This window comes from Schistocerca piceifrons, chromosome 4, assembly GCF_021461385.2.
Source record: "Schistocerca piceifrons isolate TAMUIC-IGC-003096 chromosome 4, iqSchPice1.1, whole genome shotgun sequence".
NCBI lineage: Eukaryota > Metazoa > Arthropoda > Insecta > Orthoptera > Acrididae > Schistocerca > Schistocerca piceifrons.
Window position 1 is genome coordinate 839,783,695 of NC_060141.1, and position 25,462 is coordinate 839,809,156.

Below are 25,462 nucleotides of genomic sequence, written 5' to 3' on the forward strand. Positions count from 1 at the left end.
CAGTAGTGTTCGAAATCTAATACTGATCTCCCAGGTAACGCTCAAAGCAAACCAAAAACAATAAGAAGATTTACTGTTCTTGTACTTAAGTCGGCATTGTGCCTTTTGTATTAAATCACGACGCAATTTCTGTGTTTCATCGTCAATGCGAAGGTTACAGGATGGTGTAAAGCTGCAGTAGTGCATCGGAATCTAATAATGATCTCCCAGGAAACGCTCAAAGGAAAAGCACAAACAATGAGGAGAATTTCTCTTCTTGTACTTATGTCGGCATTGTGCCTTTTGTATTAAATCCCGACGCAATTTCTGCGTTTCATCGTCAATGTGAAGGTGCAAGGGATAGACTAAAGCTGCAGTAGTGCATCGGAATCTAATACCGATCTCACAGGAAACACTCACAGCAAACCACAAACTATGAGAAGATTCTCTCATCATGTACTTCAGTCGGCATTGTGCCTTTATTATTAAACCCCGACGCAATTTCGGATTTTCATCGTCAATGCGGAGGTCAAAGGGATAGAGTGAAGCTGCAGTAGTGCATCGGAATCTAATACTGATCACCCAGGAAACGCTGAAAGTAAACCACAAACAATGAGAAGATTCACTCCTCTTGCACTGAAGTCGGCATTCTAACTTTCGTATTAAATCACGAAGCAATTTCTGTGTCTCATCGTCAATGTGAACGTCAAAGGGATAGAGTAAAGCTGCAGTAGTGGATCGGAATCTAATACAGATCACCCAGGAAACGCTGAAAGCAAACCAGAAACAATGAGAAGATTCACTCCTCTTGCACTGAAATCGGCATTGTAACTTTCGTATTAAATCCCGAGGCAATTTCTGTGTTTCATCGTCAATCTGAAAGTCCAAGGAATAGAGTAAAGCTGCAGTAGTGCATCGGAATCTAATACTGATCTCACAAGAAACGTTCAAAGCAAACCACAAACAATGAGAAGATTTACACTTCTTGCACTTAAGTCATCATTCTGCGTTTTTTATTAAATTCCAACGCAATTTCTGTGTTTCATCGTCAATCTGAAGGTCCAACAGAAAGAGTAAATCTGCATGAGTGCATCGGAATCAAATACTGATCTCCCAGGAAACGGTCAAAGCAAACCACAAACAACGAGAAGATTGACTCTTCTTGTACTTAGGTCGGCATTGTGCGTTTTGTATTAAATCCCGACGCCATTGCTGTGTTACATCGTCAATGTGAAAGTCCGAGGTATAGAGTAAAGCGGCAGTGGTGCATCGGAATCTAATAATGACCTCCAAGGAAACGCTCAAAGCAAACCACAATCGGTGAGAATATTTACTCTTCTTGTACTTATGTCAGCAGTTTGCCTCATGAATTATATCCCGACGCAATGTCTGTGGTTCATCGTCAATGTGAAGGTCCAAGGGATAGAGTAATGCTGCAGTAGTGTTCGGAATCTATTACTGATCTCCCAGGTAACGCTCAAAGCAAACCAAAAACAATAAGAAGATTTACTGTTCTTGTACTTAAGTCGGCATTGTGCCTTTTGTATTAAATCCCGACGCAATTTTTGTGTTTCATCGTCAATGCGAAGGTTAAAGGATGGGGTAAAGCTGCAGTAGTGCATCGGAATCTAATACTGAACTCCCAGGGAACGCTCAATGCAAAACCACAAACAGTGAGGAGATTTCCTCTTCTTGTACTTAAGTCTGCATTGTGCCTTTTGTATTAAATCCCGACGCAATTTCTGCGTTTCATCGTCAATGTGAAGGTCCAAGGGATAGGGTAAAGCTTCAGTAGTGCATCGGAATCTAGTACCGATCTCCCAGGAACCTCTCACAGCAAACCACAAACTATGAGAAGATTCTCTCATCTCGTACTTAAGTAGGCATTATGCCTTTTATATTAAACCCCGACGCAAATTCTGATTTTCATCGTCAATGCGGAGGTCAAAGGGATAGAGTAAAGCTGCAGTATTGCATCGGAATCTAATACTGATCACACAAGAAACGCTGAAAGCAAACCACAAACAATGAGAAGATTCACTCCTCTTGCACTGAAGTCGGAATTGTAACTTTCGTATTAAATCCCGAAGCAATTTCTGTGTTTCATCGTCAATGTGAACTTCAAAGGGATAGAGTAAAGCTGCAGTAGTGCATCGGAATCTAATACTGGTCACCCAGGAAACGCCGAAAGCAAACCACAAACAATGGGAAGATTCACTCCTCTTGTACTGAAGTCGGCATTGTAACTTTCGTATTAAATCCCGAAGCAATTTCTGTGTTTCATCTTCAATGTGAAGGTCCAAGGAATTGAGTAAAGCTGCAGTAGTGCATCGGAATCTAATACTGATCTCACAAGAAACGTTGAAAGCAAAACACAAACAATGAGAAGATTTACACTTCTTGTGCTTAAGTCATCATTTTGCGTTTTTTATTAAATTCCAACGCAATTTCTGTGTTTCATCGTCAATCTGAAGGTCCACGAGATAGAGTAGAGCTGCATGAGTGCATCGGAATCAAATACTGGTCTCCCAGGAAACGGTCAAAGCAAACCACAAACAACGAGAAGATTGACTCTTCTTGTACTTAGGTCGGCATTGTGCGTTTTGTATTAAATCCCGACGCAGTTGCTGTGTTACATCGTCAATGTGAAAGTCCAAGGTCTAGAGTAAAGCGGCAGTAGTGCTTCGGAATCTAATAATGATCTCCCAGGAAACGCTCAAAGCAAACCACACACAATAAGAAGATTTACTTTTCTTGTTCTTAAGTCGTCAATGTGCCTTTTGTTTTAAATCCCGACGCAATTGCTCTGTTTCATCGTCAATGTGAAGGTCCAAGGGATAGAGTAATGCTGCAGTAGTGCATCGGAATCTAATACCGATCTCCCAGTAAACACTCTAAGCAAACCACACACAATGAGAAAATTGACTCTTCCTGTACATAAGTAGGCATTATGCCTTTTTTAATAAATCCCGACGGAAATACTGAGTTTCATCGTCAATGCAAAGGTCAGAGGATAATGTAAAGCTGCAGTAGTGCATCGGAATCTAATAGTGACCTCCCAGCAAACGCTCAAAGCAAAAGCACAAACAATGAGGAGATTTACTCTTCTTGTACTTAAGTCGGCATTGTGCCTTTTGTATTAAATCCCGACGCAATTTCTGTGTTTCATCGTCAATGTGAATGTCCAATGGATAGAGTAAAGCTGCTGTAGTGCATCGGAATCTAATACCGATCTCCCAGGATACACTCACAGCAAACCACAAACTATGAGGAGATTCTCTCATCTTGTACTTAAGTCGGCATTGTGCCTTTTTTATTAAACCCCGACGCAAATTCTGATTTTCATCGCCAATGCGGAGGTCAACGCGTTAGAGTAAAGCTGCAGTAGTGCAGCTGAATCTAATACCGATCACCCAGGAAACGCTGAAAGCAAACCACAAACAATGAGAAGAATCACTCCTCTTGCAATGAAGTCGGCATTGTAACTTTCGTATTATATCCCGAAGCAATTTCTGTGTTTCATCGTCAATGTGATAGTCCAAGGAATTGAGTAAAGCCGCAGTAGTGCATCGGAATCTAATAATTATCTCCCAGGAAACGCTCAAAGCGAACCACAATCAATGAGAAGATTTACTCTTCTTGTACTTAAGTCAGCAGTTTGCCTCATGTATTAAATCCCGACGCTACGTCTGTGGTTCATCGTCAATGTGAAGTTCCAAGGGATAGAGTAATGCTGCAGTAGTGTTCGAAATCTAATACTGATCTCCGAGGTAACGCTCAAAGCAAACCAAAAACAATAAGAAGATTTACTGTTCTTGTACTTAAGTCGGCATTGTGACTTTTGTATTAAATCACGACGCAATTTCTGTGTTTCATCGTCAATGCGAGGGTTACAGGATGGTGTAAAGCTGCAGTAGTGCATCGGAATCTAATAATGATCTCCCAGGAAACGCTCAAATGAAAAGCACAAACAATGAGGAGAATTTCTCTTCTTGTACCTATGTCGGCATTGTGCCTTTTGTATTAAATCCCGACGCAATTTCTGCGTTTCATCGTCAATGTGAAGGTCCAAGGGATAGGGTAAAGCTGCAGTAGTGCTTCGGAACCTAATACCGATCTCCCAGGAAACTCTCACAGCAAACCACAAACTATGAGAAGATTCTCTCATCTCGTACTTAAGTAGGCATTGTGCCTTTTATATTAAACCCTGACGCAAATTCTGATCTTCATCGTCAATGCGGAGGTCAAAGGGATAGAGTAAAGCTGCAGTATTGCATCGGAATCTAATACTGATCACCCAAGAAACGCTGAAAGCAAACCACAAACAATGAGAAGATTCACTCCTCTTGCACTGAAGACGGCATTGTAACTTTCGTATTAAATCCCGAAGCAATTTCTGTGTTTCATCGTCAATGTGAACGTCAAAGGGATAGAGTAAAGCTGCAGAAGTGCTTCGGAATCTAATACTGGTCACCCAGGAAACGCCGAAAGCAAACCACAAACAATGAGAAGATTCACTCCTCTTGCACTGAAGTCGGCATTGTAACTTTCATATTAAATCCCGAAGCAATTTCTGTGTTCATCTTCAATGTGAAGGTCCAAGGAATTGAGTAAAGCTGCAGTAGTGCATCGGAATCTAATACTGATCTCACAAGAAACGTTGAAAGCTAAACACAAACAATGAGAAGATTTACACTTCTTGTGCTTAAGTCATCATTTTGCGTTTTTTATTAAATTCCAACGCAATTTCTGTGTTTCATCGTCAATGTGAAAGTCCAAGGGATAGAGTAAAGCGGCAGTAGTGCTTCGGAATCTAATAATGATCTCCCAGGAAACGCTCAAAGCAAACCACACACAATAAGAAGATTTACTTTTCTTGTTCTTAAGTCGTCAATGTGCCTTTTGTTTTAAATCCCGACGCAATTGCTCTGTTTCATCGTCAATGTGAATGTCCAAGGGATAGAGTAAAGCTGCAGTAGTGAATCGGAAATTAATACTTATCTCCCATGAAACGCTCAAAGGAAAACCATAAACAAAGAAAAGATTTACTCTTCTTGTACTTAAGTCGGCATTGTGTCTTTTGTATTAAATCCCGACGCAATATCTGTATTTCTTCGTCATTGTGAAGGTCCTAGGAATAGAGTAAAGCTGCACTAGTGCATCGGAATCTAATACTCATCACCCAGGAAACGCTCAAAGATGACCAAAAACAATGCGAAGATTTACCCTTTTTGTACTTAAGTCTGCATTGTGCCTTTTGTATTAAATCCCGACGCAATTTCTGTGTTTCATCGTGAATTTGAAGGCCCAAGGGATAGAGTAAAGCTGCAGTAGTGCATCGGAATCTAATACTGATCTCCCAGGAAACGCTCAATGCAAACCACTGACAAGGGGAGGATTTACTCTTATTGTACTTAAGTCATCATTGTGCCTTTTGCATTAAATCCCGAAGCAATATCTGTATTTCATCGTCAATGTGAAGGTCCAAGGGATAGAGTAAAGCTGCAGTGGTGAATCGGAATCTAATACCGATGTCATAGGAAACGCTCAAAGCAAACCAAACACAATAAAAAGATTTACTCTTCTTGTACTTAAGTCGGCATTTGGCCTTTTGCATTAAACCCCTACGCAATTTCTGAGTTTCATCGTCAATGTGAAGGTCCAAGGGATAGAGTAAAGCAGCAGTAGTGCATCGGAATCTAATACTGATCTGCCAGGAAACTCTCAAAACAAACCATGCACAATGAGAAGATTTACGCTTCTTGTACTTAAATCGGCATCTTGCCTTTTGTACTAAGCCCCTACGCAATTTCAGTGTTTCATCATCAATGTGAAGGTCCAAGGGATGGAGTAAAGAAGCAGTAGTGCATCGGAATCTACTACTGATCTCCCAGGAAACTCTCAAAGCAAACCATGCACAATGAGAAGATTTACTCTACTTATACTTAAAACGGCATTGTGACTTTGTATTAAATCCCGACGCAATTTCTGTGTTTCATCTTCAATGTGAAGATCCAAGCGATAGAGTAAAGCTGCAGTATTGCATCGGAATCAAATACTGATCTCCCAGGAATCGCACAAAGCAAAACAGAAACAATAAGAAGATTTACTCTTCTAGTACTCAAGTCGGCATTGTGCCTTTTGTATTAAATCCTGACGCCATTTCTGTGTTTCATCGTCAATTTGAAGGTGTGAGGGATAGAGTAAAGCTGCAGTAGTTCATCGGAATCTAATACTGACCTTCCAGGAAAAGCTCAAAGCGAGCCATAAGCAATGAGAAGATTTTCTCTTCTTGTACATAAGTCGGCATTGTGCATTTTGTATTAATTCCCGACGCAATTTCTGTGTTTCATCGACAATGTGAACGACCAAGGGATAGTGTAAAGCTGCAGCAGCGCATCGTAATGTAATACTCATCTCTTATGAAACGTTCAAAGCAAACCACAAACAATGACAAGATTTGCTCTTCTTGTACTTATGTCAGCATTGGGCATTTTGTATTAAATCCCGAAGCAATTTCTGTGTATCATCGTCAATGTGAAGCTCCAAGGGAAGGAATAATGCTGCAGTAGTGCATCGGAATCTTGTACTGATCTCCCAGGAAACGCTCAAAGCAAACCACTGACAATGAGAAGATTTACTCTTCTTGTACTTAAGTCATCATTGTGCCTTTTGCATTAAATCCCGACGCAATTTCTGTTTCATCGTCAATGTGAAGGCCTAGGGATAGAGTATAGCTGCAGTAGTGCATCGGAGTCTAATATTGATCTCCCAGGAAACGCTCAAAGCAAACCAGATTCAATGAGAAGATTTACTCTTCTCGTACTTAAGTCGGCTTTGTGCCTTTTCTATTAAAACCCGACGCAATTTCTGTGTTTCATTGTCAATGTGAATGACCCATTGATAGAGTAAAGCCGCAGTAGTGCATCGTTATCTAAACCTGATCTTCCAGGAAACACTCAAAGCTAACCACAAACAATGAGAAGAATTACTCTTCCTGTACTGAAGTCGGCATTTTGCCATTTGTATTAATTCCCAACGCAATTTCTGTGTCCCATCGTGAAGGTAAAGGTCCAAGGGATACAGTTAGGCAGCTGATGTGCATCGGAATTAAATACTGATCCCCCAGGAAATGCTCAAAGCAAACCACAAAAATTAGAAGATACTCTCCTCCTGTACTCAAGTCGGCATTGTGCCTTTTCTATTAATTCCCGACGCAATTTCTGTGTTCACCGTCAATGTGAAGGTCCCAGATATAGAGTAAAGCTGCAGTAGTGCATCGCAATCTAATACTGATCCCCCAGGAACCGGTCAAAGCAAACCAGAAACAATGAGAAGATTTACTTTTCTTGTAATTAAGTCCGCATTGGGCCTTTTGTATTAAATCCCGTCGCAATTTCTGTGTTTCTTCGTCAATGTGAAGGTCCAAGGGATAGAGTAATGCTGCAGTAGTGCATCGGAATCTAAGACTGATCTCCCAGAAAACGCTCAAAGCAAACCACAAACAATGAGGAGTTTTGCTCTTCTTGTACTTAAGTTGGCATTGTACATTTTGCATTACATCCCGTCACATTTATTGTGTTTCAACGTCAATGTGAATGTCCAAGGGATAGAGTAAAGCTGCAGTAGTGAATCGGAAATTAATACTTATCTCCCATGAAACGATCAAAGGAAAACCACAAACAAAGAAAAGATTTACTCTTCTTGTACTTAAGTAGGCGTTGTGGTTTTTCTATTAAAACCCGACGCTATTTCTGTTTTTCGTCGTCAGTGTGAAGGTCCAAAAGATAGAGTAAAGCTGCAGTAGTGCATCGGAATCTAATACTGAGCTCCCAGGAAACGCTCAAAGCAAACCACAAACAATGAGAAGATTTACTCTTCTTGTACTTAGGTCTGCATTGTGCATTTTGTATTAAATCCCGACGCCATTTCTGTGTTTCATCGTCAATGCGAAGGTCCAAGGGATAGAGTAAAGCTGCAGTAGTGCATCGGAATCTAATACTGATCTCCCAGGAAACGCCCAATGCAAACCACTGACAAGGGGAGGATTTACTCTTCTTATCCTTAAGTCATCATTGTGAATTTTGTATTAAATACCGACGCAATATCTGTATTTCATCGTCAATGTTAAGGTCCAAGGGATAGAGTAAAGCTGCAGTAGTGAATCGGAATCTAATACCGATGTCACAGGAGACGCTCAAAGCAAACCAAAAACAATAAAAAGATTTACTCTTCTTGTACTTAAGTCGGCATTGTGAATTTTGTAGTATATCCCGACGCAATATCTGTGTTTCATCGTCAATGTGAAGGTCCAGGGGATACAGTAAAGCTGCAGTAGTGCATCGGAATCTAATACTCATCTCACAGGAAACACTCAAAGCAAACCTAAAACAATAAGAAGATTTACTCTTCTTGTACTTAAGTCGGCATTTGAATTTTGTAATAATTCCCGACGCAATTTCTGTGTGACATCGTAAATGTGAAGGTCCAACAGAAAACGTAAAGCTGCAGTAGTGCATCGGAATCTAATACTGAACTCCCAGCATACGCTCAAAGCAAACCAGAAACAATGAGAAGATTTACTCTTCTTGTACTTAAGTCGGCATTGTGCCTTTTGTATTAAATCTCGAGGCCATTTCTGTGTTTCATCGTCAATGTGAAGGTCCAAGGGATAGAGTAAAGCTGCAGTAGTGCATCGGAATCTAATACTGATCTCCCAGGAAACGCCCAATGCAAACCACTGACAAGGGGAGGATTTACTCTTATTGTACTTAAGTCACCATTGTGCCTTTTGTATTAAATCCCGACGCAATATCTGTATTTCATCGTCGATGTGAAGGTCCAAGGGATAGAGTAAAGCTGCAGTGGTGAATCGGAATCTAATACCGATGTCACAGGAAACGCTCAATGCAAACCAAAAACAATAAAAAGATTTACTCTTCTTGTACTGAAGTCGGCGTTGTGAATTTTGTAGTAAATCCAAACGCAATATCTGTGTTTCATCGTCAATGTGAAGGTGCAAGGGATAGAGTAAAGCTGCAGTAGTGCATCGGAATCTAATACTGATCTCCCAGGAATCGCTCAAAGCAAACCAGAAACAATAAGAAGATTTACTCTTCTAGTACTCAAGTCGGCATAGTGTCTTTTGTATTAAATCCTGACGCCATTTCTGTGTTTCATCGTCAATGTGAAGGTGTGAGGGATAGAGTAAAGCTGCAGTAGTTCATCGGAATCTAATACTGATCTTCCAGGAAAAGCTCAAAGCGAGCCATAAGCAATGAGAAGATTTTCTCTTCTTGTACATAAGTCGGCATTGTGCATTTTCTGTTAATTCCCGACGCAATTTCTGTGTTTCATCGACAGTGTGAACGACCCAGGGATAGTGTAAAGCTGCAGCAGCGCATCGTAATGTAATACTCATCTCCTATGAAACGCTCAAAGCAAACCACAAACAATGAGACGATTTGCTCTTCTTGTACTTATGTCAGCATTGGGCATTTTGTATTAAATCCCGAAGCATTTTCTGTGTATCATCGTCAATGTGAAGCTCCAAGGGAAGGAATATAGCTGCAGTAGTGCATTGGAATCTTGTACTGATCTCCCAGGAAACGCTCAAAGCAAACCACTGACAATGAGAAGATTTACTCTTCTTGTACTTAAGTCATCATTGTGCCTTTGGCATTAAATCCCGATGCAATTTCTGTTTCATTGTCAATGTGAAGGCCTAGGGATAGAGTATAGCTGCAGTAGTGCATCGGAGTCTAATACTGATCTCCCAGGAAACGCTCAAAGCAAACCAGATTCAATGAGAAGATTTACTCTTCTCGTACTTAAGTCGGCTTTGTGCCTTTTCTATTAAATCCCGTCGCAATTTCTGTGTTTCATTGTCAATGTGAATGACCCATTGATAGAGTAAAGCCGCAGTAGTGCATCGTTATCTAAAACTGATCTTCCAGGAAACACTCAAAGCTAACCACAAACAATGAGAAGAATTACTCTTCCTGTACTGAAGTCGGCATTTTGCCATTTGTATTAATTCCCAACGCAATTTCTGTGTTTCATCGTCAAGGTAAAGGTCCAAGGGATACAGTTAGGCAGCTGAAGTGCATCGGGATCAAATACTGATCCCCCAGGAAATGCTCAAAGCAAACCACAAAAATTAGAAGATACTCTCCTCCTGTACTGAAGTCGGCATTGTGCCTTTTGTATTCATTCCCGACGCAATTTCTGTGTATCATCGTCAATGTGAAGGTCCAAGGGATAGAGTAAAGCTGCAACAGTGCATAGGAATCTAATACTGATTTCCCAGGAAACTCTCAAAGCACCGCACAAACTATGAGAAGATTTACTCTTCTTGTACTTAAGTCGGCATTGTGACTTTTGTATTATATCCCGACGCATTTTCTGTGTTTCATCGTCAATGTGAAGGTTGAAGGGATGGAGTAAAGCTGCAGTAGTGCTTCGGAATCTAATACTGATTCCCCAGGAAACGCTCAAAGCAAATAGAAAACAATGGGTAGATTTACTCTTCTTGTTCTTAAGTCGGCATTGTGCCTTTTGTATTAAACCCCGACGCAATATCTGTGTTTCAGCGTCAATGTGAAGGACCAAGGGATCGAGTAAAGCTGCGGTAGAGCATCGGAATCTAATACTGATCTCCCCGGAAACGCTCAAAGCAAACCACTAACAATGAGTAGATTTATCTCCTTCTACTTAAGTCGGCATTATGCCTTTTGTAATAAATCCTGAAACAATTTCTGTGTTTCATCTTCAATGTGAAGGTCCAAGGGATAGAGTAAAGCTGCAGTAGTGCATCGGAATCAAATACTGATCTCCTAGGAAACGATGAAAGCAAACCACAAACGATGGTAACATTTACTCCTCTTGTACTTAAGTCGTCATTCTGCCATTTGTATTAAATCCCGATGCTATTTCTGTGTTTCATCTTCAATGTGAAGGTCCATGGGATAGAGTAAAGCTGCAGTAGTGCATCGGAATGTAATACTTATCTCCCAGGAAACGCTCAATGCAAACCAAAAACAATGAGAAAATTTTCTCTTCTTGTACTTATTTTGACATTGTGCCTTTTGTATTAAACTCCGTCGCAATGTCCGTGTTTCATCGTCAATGTGAAGGTTCAAGGGATAGGGTAAAGCTGCAGTAGTGCATCTGAACCTAAAAGCTTGATTGCCAGGAAACGCTCAAAGCAAACCACAAACAATGAGATGATTTATTCTTCTTGTAGTTAAGTCGGAATTGTGCATTTTGTATTAAATGCCGACGCAATTTCTGCGTCTCATAGTCAATGTGAAGGTCCAAGGAATAAAGTAAAGCTGCAGTAGTGCATCGGAATCTTATACTGAACTCCCAGGAAACGCTCAAACAAACCACAAACAAAGAAAAGATTTACTCTTGTTGAACTAAGGTCGGCAATGTGCTTTTTGCATTAAACCCCGACGCAATTTCTGTGTTTCATCGTCAATGTGAAGGTCCAAGGGATAGAGTAAAGCTGCAGTAGTAAATGGAATCTAATACTGATCTCCCAGGAAACGCTCAAACCAAACCACAAACAATAAGATTTTCTCTTCTTGTACTTAAGTCGGCATTTTGCCTTTTGTATTAAATCCAGACGCAATTTCGGTGTTTCGTCGTCAATCTGACGGTCCAAGGTATAGAGCAAAGCTGCAGAGGTGCATCGGAATCTAATACTGATCTCCCAGGAAACGCTCAAACCAAACCACAAGCAATTAGAAGAATAACACTTCTTGTACTTAAGTCGGTATTAAGCATTTTGTATTAAATACCGACGTAATTTCTCTGTTTCATCGTCAATGTGACGACCCAAGGGATAGAGAAAAGCTGCTGTAGTTTATCGGAATCTAGTACTGTTCACCCAGGAAGCGCTCGAAGCAACCCACAAACAATGAGAAGATTTAATCTTCTTGCACTTAAGTCGGCATTGTGCGTTTTGTATTAAATCGCGACGTAATTACTGTGTTTCATCGTCAATGTGAAGCTCCAAGGTATAGAGTAGAGGTGCAGTAGTGCATCGGAATCGAATACTGATCTCCCAGGAAACGCTAAAAGCAAACCACAAACAAAAAGAGGAATTACTCTTCTTGTACTTATCTCGGTATTGTGCCTTTTGAATTAAATACCGATGCAATTTCTCTGTTTTCATCGTCAATGTGACGGCCCAAGGGATAGAGTAAAGCTGCGGAAGTGCATCTGAATCTAATACTGATCGCCGAGGAAACGCTCAATTCAAACCACAAACATTTAGAAGATTTACTCTTCCTCTACTTAAGTTGGCATGTGCCTTTTGCATTAATTCCCGTCGCAATTTCTGTGTTTCATCGTCAATGTGAAGGTAAAAGGGATAGAGTAAAGCTGCACAGTGCATCGGAATCTAATACTGATCTCACAGGAAACGCTCTAAGCAAACCAAAAACAATAACAAGCTTTACTCTTCCAGTACTTAAGTCGGCATTTGCCTTTTGCTTCAAACCCCTACGCATTTTCTGTGTTTCATCGTCAATTTGAAGATCCAAGGGATAGAGTAAAGCTGCAGTAGAGCATCGGAATCTAATACTGAACTCCCAGGAAACGCTCGAACAAACCACAAACAATGAAAAGATTTACTCTTGTTATACTAAGGTCGGCAATGTGCCTTTTGCTTTAAATCCCGACGCAATTTCTGTGTTTCATCGTCAATGCGAAGGTGCAAGGATAGAGAAAAGCTGCAGTAAAGCTTCGGAATCTAGTACTGTTCTCCCTGGAAACGCTCAAAGCAAACCACAAACAATGAGAAGTTTTACTCTTCTTGAACTTCATTCGACATTGTCCCTTTTGTATTAAGTCCCGACGCAATTTCTATGTTTCATCGTCAATGTGAAGGTCCAAAGGATAGAGTAAAGCTGCAGTAGTGCATCGGAATATAATACTGATATCACAGGATACGCTCTAAGCAAAGCAAAAACAATAAGAAGATTTTCTCTTCTTGTAATTAAGTCGGCATTTGCAAGTTGCTGTAAACCCCTACGCAACTCCTGTGTTTCATCGTCAATGTCAAGGTCCAAGGGATAGACCAAAGCTGCAGTAGTTCATCGGAATCTAATACTGATGTAACAGGAAACGCTCAAAGCAACCCACAAACTATGAGAAGATTTACTCTTCTAGTACTTCAGTCGGCAATGTGCCATTTGTATTCAACCCCGACGCAATTTCGGTGTTTCATCGACAATGTGACGGTGCAAGGTATAGAGTAAAGCTGCAGTAGTGCATCGGAATCTAATACTGAACTCACTGGAAACGCTCAAAGCAAACCACAAACAATGAGAAGATTTACAGTTCTTGTACTGAAATAGGCATTGTGCCTTTTGTATTAAGTCCCGACGCAATTTCTGTGTTTCATCGTCAACGTGAGGGGCCAAGGGATGGAGTAAAGCTGCAGTAGTGCATCGGAATCTAATACTGATCTCCTAGGAAACGCTCCAAGCAAACCAGAAACAATAAGAAGATTTACTCTTCTAGTATTTAAGTCGGCATGGTGCCTTTTGAATTAAATACCGACGCCATTTCTGTGTTTCATCGTCAATGTGTAGGACCAAGATATAGAGTAACGCTGCAGTTGTGCTTGGAACTAATACTGATCTCCCAGGAAACGCTCTAACACACCACGAACAATGAGAAGATTTACTCTTCTTCTACGTAAGTCGGCTCTGTGCCTTTTGTACTAAATCCCGACACAATATCTCTGTTTCATCGTCAATGTGAAGGACCAAGGGATAGAGTAACGCTGCAGTTGTGCTTCGGAACTAGTACTGATCTTCCAGGAAACCCTCAAAGCAAACCACAAACGATGAGAAGATTTACTCGTCTTGTACTTAAATCGGTATTAAGCCTTTTGTATTAAATACCGACGCAATTTCGGTGTTTCATCGTCAATATGAAGGTCCAAGGGATAGAGTAAACCTGGAGTAGTGTATCGGAATTTAATACTGATCTCCGAGGAAACGCTCGAAGCAAACCACAAACAATGAGAAAATTTACGCTTCCTGTACTTAAGTCAGCATTGTGCCTTTTGTATTAAACCCCTACGCAATTTCTGTGTTTCATCGTCAAAGTGACGAGGCAAGGGATAGAGGTAAGCTGCTGTAGTTCATCGGAATATAATACTGATCTCCCAGGAAATGCTCGAAGCAAACTACAAACAATGAGAAGATTTAATCTTGTGGCACTTAAATCGGCATTGTGCCATTTGTATTAAATCGCGACGCAATTTCTGTGTTACATCGTCAATGTGAAGGTCCAAGGTATAGAAAATAGCTGCTGTAGTGCATCGGAACCTAATACTGATCTCCCAGAAAGCGCTCAAAAAACCACAAACAAAAAGAAGATTTTCTCTTCTTGTACTTATGTCGGTATTGTGCCTTTTGAATTAAATACCGACGCAATTTCTCTATTTCATCGACAATGTGACGGCCCAAGGTATAGAGAAAAGCTGCAGTAGTTCATCGGAATCTAATGCTGATCTCCCAGGAAACGCTCAAAGCAAACCAGAAACAATGAAAAGATTTACTCCTCTTGAACTTAAGTCGGCATTGTGCCTATTGTACTAAGTCCCGACGCAATTTCTGTGTTTCATCGTCACTGTGAAGGTCCAAGGGATAGTGTAAAGCTGCAGCAGTGCATCGGAATGTAAAACTGATATCCCAGGAAACGCTCAAAGCAAACCACAAGCAATGAGAAGATTTACTCTTCTTGTACTTCAGTCTTCATTGTGCCTTTTGCTTTAAACCCCTACGCAATTTCTGTGTTTCATCGTCAATGTGAAGGTCCAAGGGATAGAAGGAAGCTGCCATGGTGCATCGCAATCTAATACTGATCTCCCAGGAAACGCTCAAAGCAAACCACATACAATGAGAAGATTTACTCTTCTTGTAGTTAGGTAGGCATTGTGCCTTTTGTATTAAATCCCGACGCAATTTCTGTGTTTCATCGTAACTGTGAAGGTCCAAGAGATAGAGTAAAGCTGCAGTAGTGCATCGGAATCTAATACTGATCTCCCAGGAAACGCCCAAAACAAACCACAAACAGTGAGAAGAATTACTCTTCTTGTATATAAGTCGGCATTGTGCCTTTTGTATTAAATCCCGACGTAATTTCTGTGTTTCATCGGCAACGTGAAGGTCCAAGGTATAGAGTAAAGCTGCAGTAGTGCATCGGAATCGAATACTGATCTCCCAGGAAGCGCTCAAGGCAATCCAAAAACAATTAGAAGATTTACTCTCCTTCTACTTAAGTCGGCATTTTGCCTTTTGCTTTAAACCCCTACGCTATTTCTGTGTTTCATCGTCAGTGTGAAGCTCCAAGGGATAGAGTAAAGCTGCCATAGTGCATCAAAATCTAATACTGATCTCCAGGAAACGCTCAAAGCAAACCACAAAGAATGAGAAGATTTACTCTTCTTGCACTTAAGTCGGCATTGTGAACTTCGTATTAAATCGCGACGCAATTTCTGTGTTTCATCGTCACTGTGAAGGTCCAAGGGATGGAGTAAAGCTGCAGTAGTGCATCGGAATCTAATACTGATCAGCAAGGAAACGATCAAAGCAAACCAGAAACAATAAGAAGATTTAATCTTCTTGTACTTATGTCGGCATTGTGCCTTTTGTATTAAATCCCGACGCAAATTCTGTGTTTCACCGTCAATGTGAAGGTCCAATGCATAGTTTAAGGCTGCAGTAGTGCATCTAAATGTAATACTCATCTCCCAGGAAACGCTAAAAAAAACCAGAAACATTGAGAAAATTTAAACTTCTTGTACTTAAGTCGGCATTGTGCGTTTTGTATTAAATTCCGACGCAATTTCTACGTTTCATCGTCAATGTGAAGGTCCAAGGGAAATAGTAAAGCTGCAGTAGTGCATCGGAATCTAATACTGATCTCCCAGGAAGCTCTCAAACAAACCACGAACAATGAGAAGTTTTACTCTTCTTCTACTTAAGTTGGGTGGTGCCTTTGTATTACATACCGACGCAATTTCTGTGTTTCTTCGTCAATGCGAAAGTCAAAGGGATGGAGTAAAGCTGCAGTAGTGCATCGGAATCTAATACTGACCACCCAGGAAACGCTCAAAGCAAACCAGAAACAATAAGAGCATTTACTCTTTTTGTACTTAAGTCGGCACTGTGCCTTTTGTGTTAAATCCCGACTCAAATTCTATGTTTCATCGACAATGTGAAGGTCCAAGGGATAGAGTAAAGCTGCAATTGTGCTTCGGAACTAATACTGATCTCCCAGGAAACGCTCAAAGCAACCACAAACAATGCGAAGATTTACTCTTCTTGTTCTTAAGTCGGCATTGTGCCTTTTGTATTAAGTCCCGACGCAATTTCTGTGCTTCATCGTCAATATGAAGGTCCAAGGGATAGAGTAAAGCTACAGTAGTGCATCGGAATCTAATACTGACCACCCAGGAAACGCTCAAAGCAAACCAGAAACAATAAGAACATTTACTCTTTTTGTACTTAAGTCGGCATTGTGCCTTTTGTATTCAATCCCGATGCAATTTCTGTGTTTCATGGCAATGTGAAGGGCCAACGGATACAGTAAACCTGCACTGGTGCGTCGGAATCTGATACTGGTGTCCCAGGAGCCGCTCAAAGCGCAAACTCTTAGAAGATTCACTCTTCTTGTACTTAAGTCGGCATTGTGCCTTTTGTATTCAATCCCGATGCAATATCTGTGTTTGATGGTCCATGTGAAGGTCCAAGGGATACACTAAACAAGCACAGGTGCATCGGAATCTAATACTGGTAACCCAGGAGCCGCTCAAAGCACAAACTCTGAAGAGATTCATTCTTCTTGTACTTAAGTCGGCATTGTCCTTTTTGTATTCAATCCCGATGCAATATCTGTGTTTCATGGTCAATGTGAAGGACCAAGGGGTACAGTAAACCATCGCTGGTGCGTCGGAACCTAATACTGGTCTCCCAGAAGCCACTCAAACCACAAACTCTTAGAAGATTCAGTCTTCCTGTACTTATGTCGGTATTGTCCCTTTTGTATTCAATCCCGATGCAATTTCTGTGGTTCATGGTCAATGTGAAGGTCCACGGGATACAGTTAACCTGCACTGGTGCAACGGAATCTAATACTGGTCTCAAAGGAGCCGCTCAGAGCAGAAACTCTTAGAAGATTCAATCTTCTTGTACTTAAGTCGGCATTGTGCATTTTGTATTCAATCCCGATGCAATTTCTGTCTTTCGTGGTCAATGTGATGGTCCAAGGGCTAAAGTAAACCTGCACTGGTGCATCGGAATCTAATACTGGTATCCCAGGAGCCGCTGAGAGCACAAACTCTGAAGAGATTCACTCTTTTTGTATTTAAGTCAGCATTGTCCCTTTTGTATTCAATCCTGATGCAATATCTGCTTCATGTTCAATGTGAAGGACCAAGGGATACAGTAAACCTGCACTGGTGCGTCGGAACCTAATACTGGTCTCCCAGGAGCCGCTCAAAGCACAAACTCTTAGAATATTCAATCGTCTTGTACTTAAGTCGGCATTGTCTCTTTTGCATTCAATCCCGATGCAATGTCTGCGTTTCATGGTCAATGTGAGGGTACAAGTTATACAGTAAACCTGCAGTGGTGCATCGGAATCTAATACTGGTCTCCCAGGAGCCGCTAAAAGCACAAACTCCTAGAGGATTCATTCTTATTGTACTTAACTCGGCATTGTCCCTTTTGTATTCAATCCCGATGCAATTTCTGTGTTTCATGGTCAATGTGAAGGTCCAAGGGGTACAGTTAACCTGCACTGGTGCATGATAATCTCTACATGTACTTAAGTCGGTATTGTGCCTTTTGTATTCAATCCCGATGCAAGTTCTGTGTTTCATGGTCAATGTGAAGATCAAAGGGATACCAAAACGTGCACTGGTGCATCGGAATCTAATATGGGACTACGAGGGGACGCTCAAAGCACAAGCTCTTCGAAGATTCACACTTCTTGTGCTTAAATTGGCATTGTGAGTTTTGTATTCAATCCCGATGCAATTTCTGTGTTTTATGGTCAATGTGAAGGTCCATTGGATACAGTTAACCTGCGCTGGTGCATCGGAATGTAATACTGGTCTCCCAGACGCCGCTCAAAGCACAAACCCTTAGAAGATTCACTCTTCTTGTACGTAAGTCGGCATTGTCCCTATTGTATTCAATCCCGTTGCAATTTCTGTGTTTCATGGTCAATGTGAAGGTCCAAGGGATACAGTGAACCGGCACTGGTTCAACGGAATCTAATACTGGTCTCCCAGGCGCCGCTGAATGCACGAACTCAAAGAGGATTCATTCTTCTTGTACTTAAGTCGGCATTGTCCCTTTTCTGTTCAATCCCGATGCGAGTTATGTGTTTCAATGTCAATGTGAAGGTACAAGGGATACAGTAATACATCACTGGTGCATCGGAATCCAATACTGGTCTCCCAGGAGCCGCTCAAACCACAAACCCTAAGAAAATTCACCTTCTTGTACTTAAGTCGGCTTTGCCCCTTTTCTATTAAATCACATTGCAATATCTGCAATTCATGGTCAATGTGAAGGTCCAAGGGATGCAGTAATCCTACACTGGTGCATCGGAATCTTATACTGGTCTCCCAGGAGCCGCTGAAGACACAAACTCTAAGAAGATTCACTCTTCTCGTACTTAAGTGGGCACTGTGCATTTAGTATTCAATCCCGATGCAATTTCTGTGTTTCATCGTCAATGTGAAGGTCGAAGGGACACAGTAGACCTGCACTGGTGCATCGGAATCTAATACTGGTCTCCCAGGAGCCGCTAAAAGCACAAGCTCCTAGAGGATTCATTCTTCTTGTATTTAACTCGGCATTGTCCCTTTTGTATTCAATCCCGATGCAATTTCTGTGTTTCATGGTCAATGCGAAGGTCCAAATGATACAGTCGACCTGCACTGGTGCATCGGATTCTAATACTGGTCTCCCAGGAGCCGCTCAAAGCACAATCTCTTAGAAGATTCACTCTTCTTGTACTTAAGTCGGCATTGTGCCTTTTGTATTCAATCCCAATGAGATATCTGTGTTTCATGGTCAATGTGAAGGTCCAAGGGATACAGTAAATCTGCACTGGTGCATCGGAATCTAATACTGGTCTCCCATGAGCCGCTCAAACTACAAACTCTTAGAAGATTCACTCTTCTTGTACTTAAGTTGGCATTGTGCGATTTGTATTCAATCCCGATGAGGTATCTGTGTTTCATGGTCAATGTGTTGGTCCAAGGGATACAGTAAACGTGCACTGGTGCTTCGGAATCTAATACTGGTCTCTCAGGAGCCACTCAAACCACAAATTCTTAGGAAAGTCACCTTCTTGTACTTAACTCGGCTTTTTCCGTTTTGTATTCAATCACGATGCAATTTCTGCGATTCATGGTCAATGTGAAGGTCGAAGGGATACAGTCATCCTACACTGTTGCATCGGAATCTTATACTGGTCTCCCAGGAGCCGCTGAAGACACAAACTCTAAGAAGATTCACTCTTCTTGTACTTGAGTCGGCACTGTGCATTTAGAATTCAATCCCGATGCAATTTCTGTGTTTCATAGTCAATGTAAAGGTCCAAATGATACAGTCAACCTGCACTGGTGCATCGGAATATAATACTGGACTCCCAGGAGCCGCTCAAACCACAAACTCTTAGAAGGTCACTCTACTTGTACTTAAGTCGGCATTGTGCCTTTTGTATTAAATCCCGATGCGATTTCTGGGTTTCATGGTCAATGTGAAGGTCCAAGGGACACAGTAAGCCTGCACTGGCGCATCGTAATATAAAATTGGTCTGCCAGGAGCCGCTCAAACCACGAATTCTTAGAAGATTCACTCTTCTTGTACTTAGGTCGGCATTGTGCCTTTTGTGTTCAATCCCAATGGAAGATGTGTTTTTCATGGTCAATGTGAGGGTACAAGGGATACAGTAAACCTGCACTGGTGCATCGGAATCTAATACTGGTCTCCCAGGAGCCGCTAAAATCACAAATTCCTAGAGGATTCATTCTTCTTGTACTTAACTCGGCATTGTCCGTTTTGTATTCAATCCCGATGCAAATTCTGTGTTTCATGGTCAATGTGAAGGTCCAGATGATACAGTCGACCTGCACTGGTGCATCGGATTCTAATACTGGTCTCCCAGGAGCGTTCAAAGCAGAAACTCTTAGAAGATTCACTCCTCTTGTACTTAAGTCGGCATTGTGCCTTTTGTATTCAAACCCAATGAGATATCTGTGTTTCATGGTCAATGTGAAGGTCCAAGGGATACAGTAAACCTGCACTGGTGCATCGGAATCTAATACTGGTCTCCCATGAGCCGCTCAAACTACAAACTCTTAGACGATTCACTCTTTTTGTACTTAAGTTGGCATTGGGCCATTTGTATTCAATCCCGATGAGATATCTGTCTTTCATGGTCAATGTGTTGGTCCAAGGGATGCAGTAAACGTGAACCGGTGCATCGGAATCTAATACTGGTCTCTCAGGAGCCACTCAAACCACAATTTCTTCGAAAAGTCACCTTCTTGTACTTAACTCGGTATTCTCCCTTTTGTATTCAATCCCAATGCAATGTCTGTGTTTCATGGTCAATGTGAAGGTCCAAGGGATACAGTAAACGTGAACTGGTGCATCGTAATCTAATACAGATATCCTAGGAGACGCTTAAAGCACAAACTCTTCGAAGATTCACACTTCTTGTGCTTAAGTTCTCATTGTGAGCTTTGTATTCTATCCCCATGCAATTTCTGTGTTTCATGGTCAATGTGAAGGTCCAAGGGATACAGTAAAGAAGCACTGGTGCATCGGAATCTAATACTGGTCTGCCAGTAGCCGCCCAAACAGCAAACTCTTAGAAGATTCACTCTTCTTGTACTTAAGTCGGCATTGTGCCTTTTGTATTCAATCCCGAAGCAATTTCAGTGTTTGATAGTCAATGTGAAGGTTCAGATGATACAGTCAACCTGCACTGGTGCATCGCAATCTTATACTGGTCTTACAGGAGCCGCTCAAAGCACAAACAATTATAAGATTCACTCTTCTTGTACTTAACTTGGCATTGTGCCTTTTGTATTCAATGCCGATACGATTTTTGTTTTTCATGGTCAATATGAAGGTCCAAGGGATACAGTAAACCTGCACTGGTTCATCGGAATCTAATACTGGTCTCCCAGGAGCCGCTGAAAGCACAAATTCATAGAGGATTCATTCTTCTTGTACTTATGTCGGCATTTTCGCTTTTGTATTCAATCCCGATGCGATTTCTGTGCGTCATGGTCAATGTGAAGGTCCAAGGGATGCGGTGAACCTGCACTGGTGCATCGGAATATAATACTGGTCTCTCAGGAACCACTCAAACAACAAACTCTTGGAAAATTCACCTTCTTGAACTTAAGTCTTCTTTGTCCCTTTTGTATTCAATCACGATGCAATTTCTGCGATTCATGGTCAATGTGAAGGTCCAAGGGATACAGGAATCCTCCACTGGTGCATCGGAATCTTATACTGGTCTCCCAGGAGCCGCTGAAGACACAAACTCTAAGAAGATACACTCTTCTTGTAATTAAGTCGGCACTGTGCATTTAGTATTCAATCCCGATGCAATTTCTGTGTTTCATGGTCAATGTGAAGGTCCAAGGGACACAATAAACCCGCACTGGTGCATCGGAATCTAATACTGGTCTGCCAGGAGCCGCTCAAACCACAAACTCTTAGAAGATTCACTCTTCTTGTACTTAGGTCGGCATTGTGCATTTTGTATTCAATCCCGATGCAAATTCTGTGTTTCATGGGCAATGTGAAGATCCAAGGGATACAGTAAACCTGCACTGGTGCATCGGAATCTAATACTGGTCTCCCAGTCGCCGCTGAAAGCACAGACTCCTAGAAGATTCATTCTTCTTGTACTTAAGTCGGCATTGTGCCTTTTCAATTCAATCGCGATGCGATTTCTGTGTTTCATGGTCAATGTGAAGGTCCAAGAGATACAGTGAACCTGCACTGGTTCAACGGAATCTAATACTGGTCTCCCAGGCGCCGCTGAATGCACAAACTCAGAGAGGATTCATTCTTCTTGTACTTATGTCGGCATTTTCCCTTTTGTATTCAATCCCGATGCGATTTCTGTGTTTCATGGTCAATGTGAAGGTCCAAGGGATATAGTGAACCTGCACTGGTTCAACGGAATCTAATACTGGTCCCCAGGCGCCGCTGAATGCACAAACTCAGAGAGGATTCATTCTTCTTGTACTTATGTCGGCATTTTCCCTTTTGTATTCAATCCCGATGCGATTTCTGTGATTCATGGTCAATGTGAAGGTCCAAGTGATACAGTATACCTGCACTGGTGAATCGGAATCTGACACTGGTCTCCCTGGGGCCGTTCATCGTACAAACTCTTAGAAGATTCCGTCTTCTTGTACTTACGTCGGCATTGTGCCTTTTGTATTCAATCCCAATGCAATTTCTGTACTTCATGGTCAATGTGAGGGTACAAGTTATACAGTAAACCTGCACTGGTGCATCGGAATCTAATACGGGGCTCCCAGGAGCCGCTAAAAGCACAAACTCCTAGAGGATTCATTCTTCTTGCACTTGAGTCGGCATTGTCCCTTTTGTATTCAATCCCGATGCAATTTCAGTGTTTGATAGTCAATGTAAAGGTTCAAATGATACAATCAACCTGCACTGGTGCATCGCAATCTTATACTGGTCTCCCAGGAGCCGCTCAAAGCACAAACCTTTACAAGATTCACTCTTCTTGCACTTAAGTCGGCATTGTGCTTTTGTATTCAATCCCGATGCAATTTCTTTGTTTCATGGGCAATGTGAAGGTCCAAGGGATACAGTAAACCAGCACTGGTGCATCGGAATCTAGTACCGGTCTCCCAGGAGCCCCTGAATGCACAAACTCCTAGAAGATTCATTCATCTTGTAGTTAAGTCGGTATTGTGCCTTTTGTATTCAATCCCGATGCGATTTCCGTGTTTCATGGTCAATGTGAAGGTCCAAGGGATACTGTAAACGTGCACTGGTGCATCGGAGTCTAATACTGGTCTCTCAGGAGCCACTCAAACCACAAATTATTAGAGAAGTCACCTTCTTGTACTTAACTCGGCATTCTCCCTTTTGTATTCAATCCCGATGCAATGTCTGTGTTTCATGGTCAATGTGAAGGTCCAAGGGATACAGTTAATCTGCACTGGTGCATCAGAGTCTAATACTTGTCTGCCAGGAGCCGCTCAAACCACAAACTCTTAGAAGATTCACTCGTCTTGTACTTAAGTCGGCATTGTGCCTTTTGTATTCAATCCCAATGAGATATCTGTGTTTCATGGTCAATGTGAAGGTCCAAGGGCTACAGTAAACCTGCACTGGTGCATCGGAATCTAATACTGGTCTCCCATGAGCCGCTCAAACTACAAAATCTTAGAAGATTCACTCTTCTTGTACTTAAGTTATCATTGTGCCATTTGTATTCAATCCCGATGAGATAGCTGTGTTTCATGGGCAATGTGTTGGTCCAAGGGATACAATAAACGTGCACTGGTGCATCGGAATCTAATATTGGTCCCTCAGGACCCCACTCAAACCCCAAATTCTTAGAAAAGTCACCTTCTTGTACTTAACTCGGCATTCTCCCTTTTGTTTTCAATCCCGATGCAATGTCTGTGTTTCATGGTCAATGTGAAGGTCCGAGGGATACAGTAAACGTGAACTGGTGCATCGGAATCTAATACAGGTCTCCCAATAGACGCTCAAAGCACAAACTTTTAGAAGATTCACACTTCTTGTGCTTAAGTTGGCATTGTGAGTTTTGTTCTCTATCCCGATGCAATTTCTGTGTTTCATGGTCAATGTGAAGGACCAAGGGATACAGTAAAGAAGCACTGGTGCTTCGGAATCTAATACTGGTCTGCCAGGAGCCGCCCAAACCACAAACTCTTATATGATTCACTCTTCTTGTATTTAAGTCGGCATTGTGCATTTTGTATTCAATCCCGATGCTATTTCAGTGTTTGATAGTCAATGTGAAGGTTCAAATGACACAGTCAACCTGCACTGGTGCATCGCAATCTTATACTGGTCTCCCAGGAGCCGTTCAAAGCACAAACCCTTATAAGATTCACTTTTCTTGTTCTTAAGTCGGCATTGTGCTTTTGTATTCAATCCCGATGCAATTTCTGTGTTTCATGGGCAATGTGAACGTCCAAGGGATACAGTAAACCAGCACTGGTGCATCGGAATCTAATACTGGTCTCCCAGGAGCCGCTGAATGCACAAACTCATAGAGGATTCATTCTTCTTGTACTTATGTCGGCATTTTGCTTTTTGTATTCAGTCCCGATGCCATTTCTGTGTTTCATGGTCAATGTGAAGGTCCAAGGGATACAGTAAACCTGCACTGGTTCATCGGAATCTAATACTGGTCTCCCAGGAGCCGCTGAATGCACAAACTCATAGAGGATTCATTCTTCTTGTACTTATGTCGGCATTTTCCCTTCTGTATTCAATCCCGATGCGATTTCTGTGTATCATGGTCAATGAGAAGGTCCAAGGGATACAGTGAACCTCCACTGGTGCATCGGAATATAATACTGTTCTCTCAGGAGCCACTCAAACCACAAACTCTTGGAAAATTCACCTTCTTGTACTTAAGTCGGCATTGTCCCTTTAGTATTCAATTCCGATGCAAGTTCTGTGTTTCATGGTCAATGTGAAGGTCAAAGGGATACAGTAATCTTGCACTGGTGAATCGGAATCTAATACTGGTCTCCCTGGAGCCGTTCAAAATACAAACTCTCAGAAGATTCACTCTTCTTGTACTTATGTCGGCATTGTGCCTTTTGTATTCAATCCCAATGCAATTTCTGTTTTTCATGGTCAATGTGAGGGTACAAGTTATACAGTAAACCTGCACTGGTGCATCGGAATCTAATACTGGTGTCCGAGGAGCCGCTAAAATCACAAACTCCTAGAGGATTCATTCTTCTTGTACTTAACTCGGCATTGTCCCTTTTCTATTCAATCCCGATGCAATTTCTGTGTTTCATGGTCAATGTGAAGGTCCAAGGGATACAGTTAACCTGCACTGGTGCATCGGAATCTAATACTTGTCTGGCAGGAGCCGCTCAAACCACAAACTCTTATAAGATTCGTTCTTCATGTACTTAAGTCGGTATTGTGCCTTTTGTATTCAATCCCGATGCGAGTTCTGTGATTCATGGTCAATGTGAAGATCAAAGGGATACAAAAACGTGCACTGGTGCATCGGAATCTAATACCAGACTCCGAGGAGGCGCTCAAAGCACAAGCTCTTCGAAGATCCACACTTCTTGTGCTTAAATTGGCATTGTGAGTTTTGTATTCAATCCCGATGCAATTTCTGTGTTTCATGGTCAATGTGAAGGTCCAGG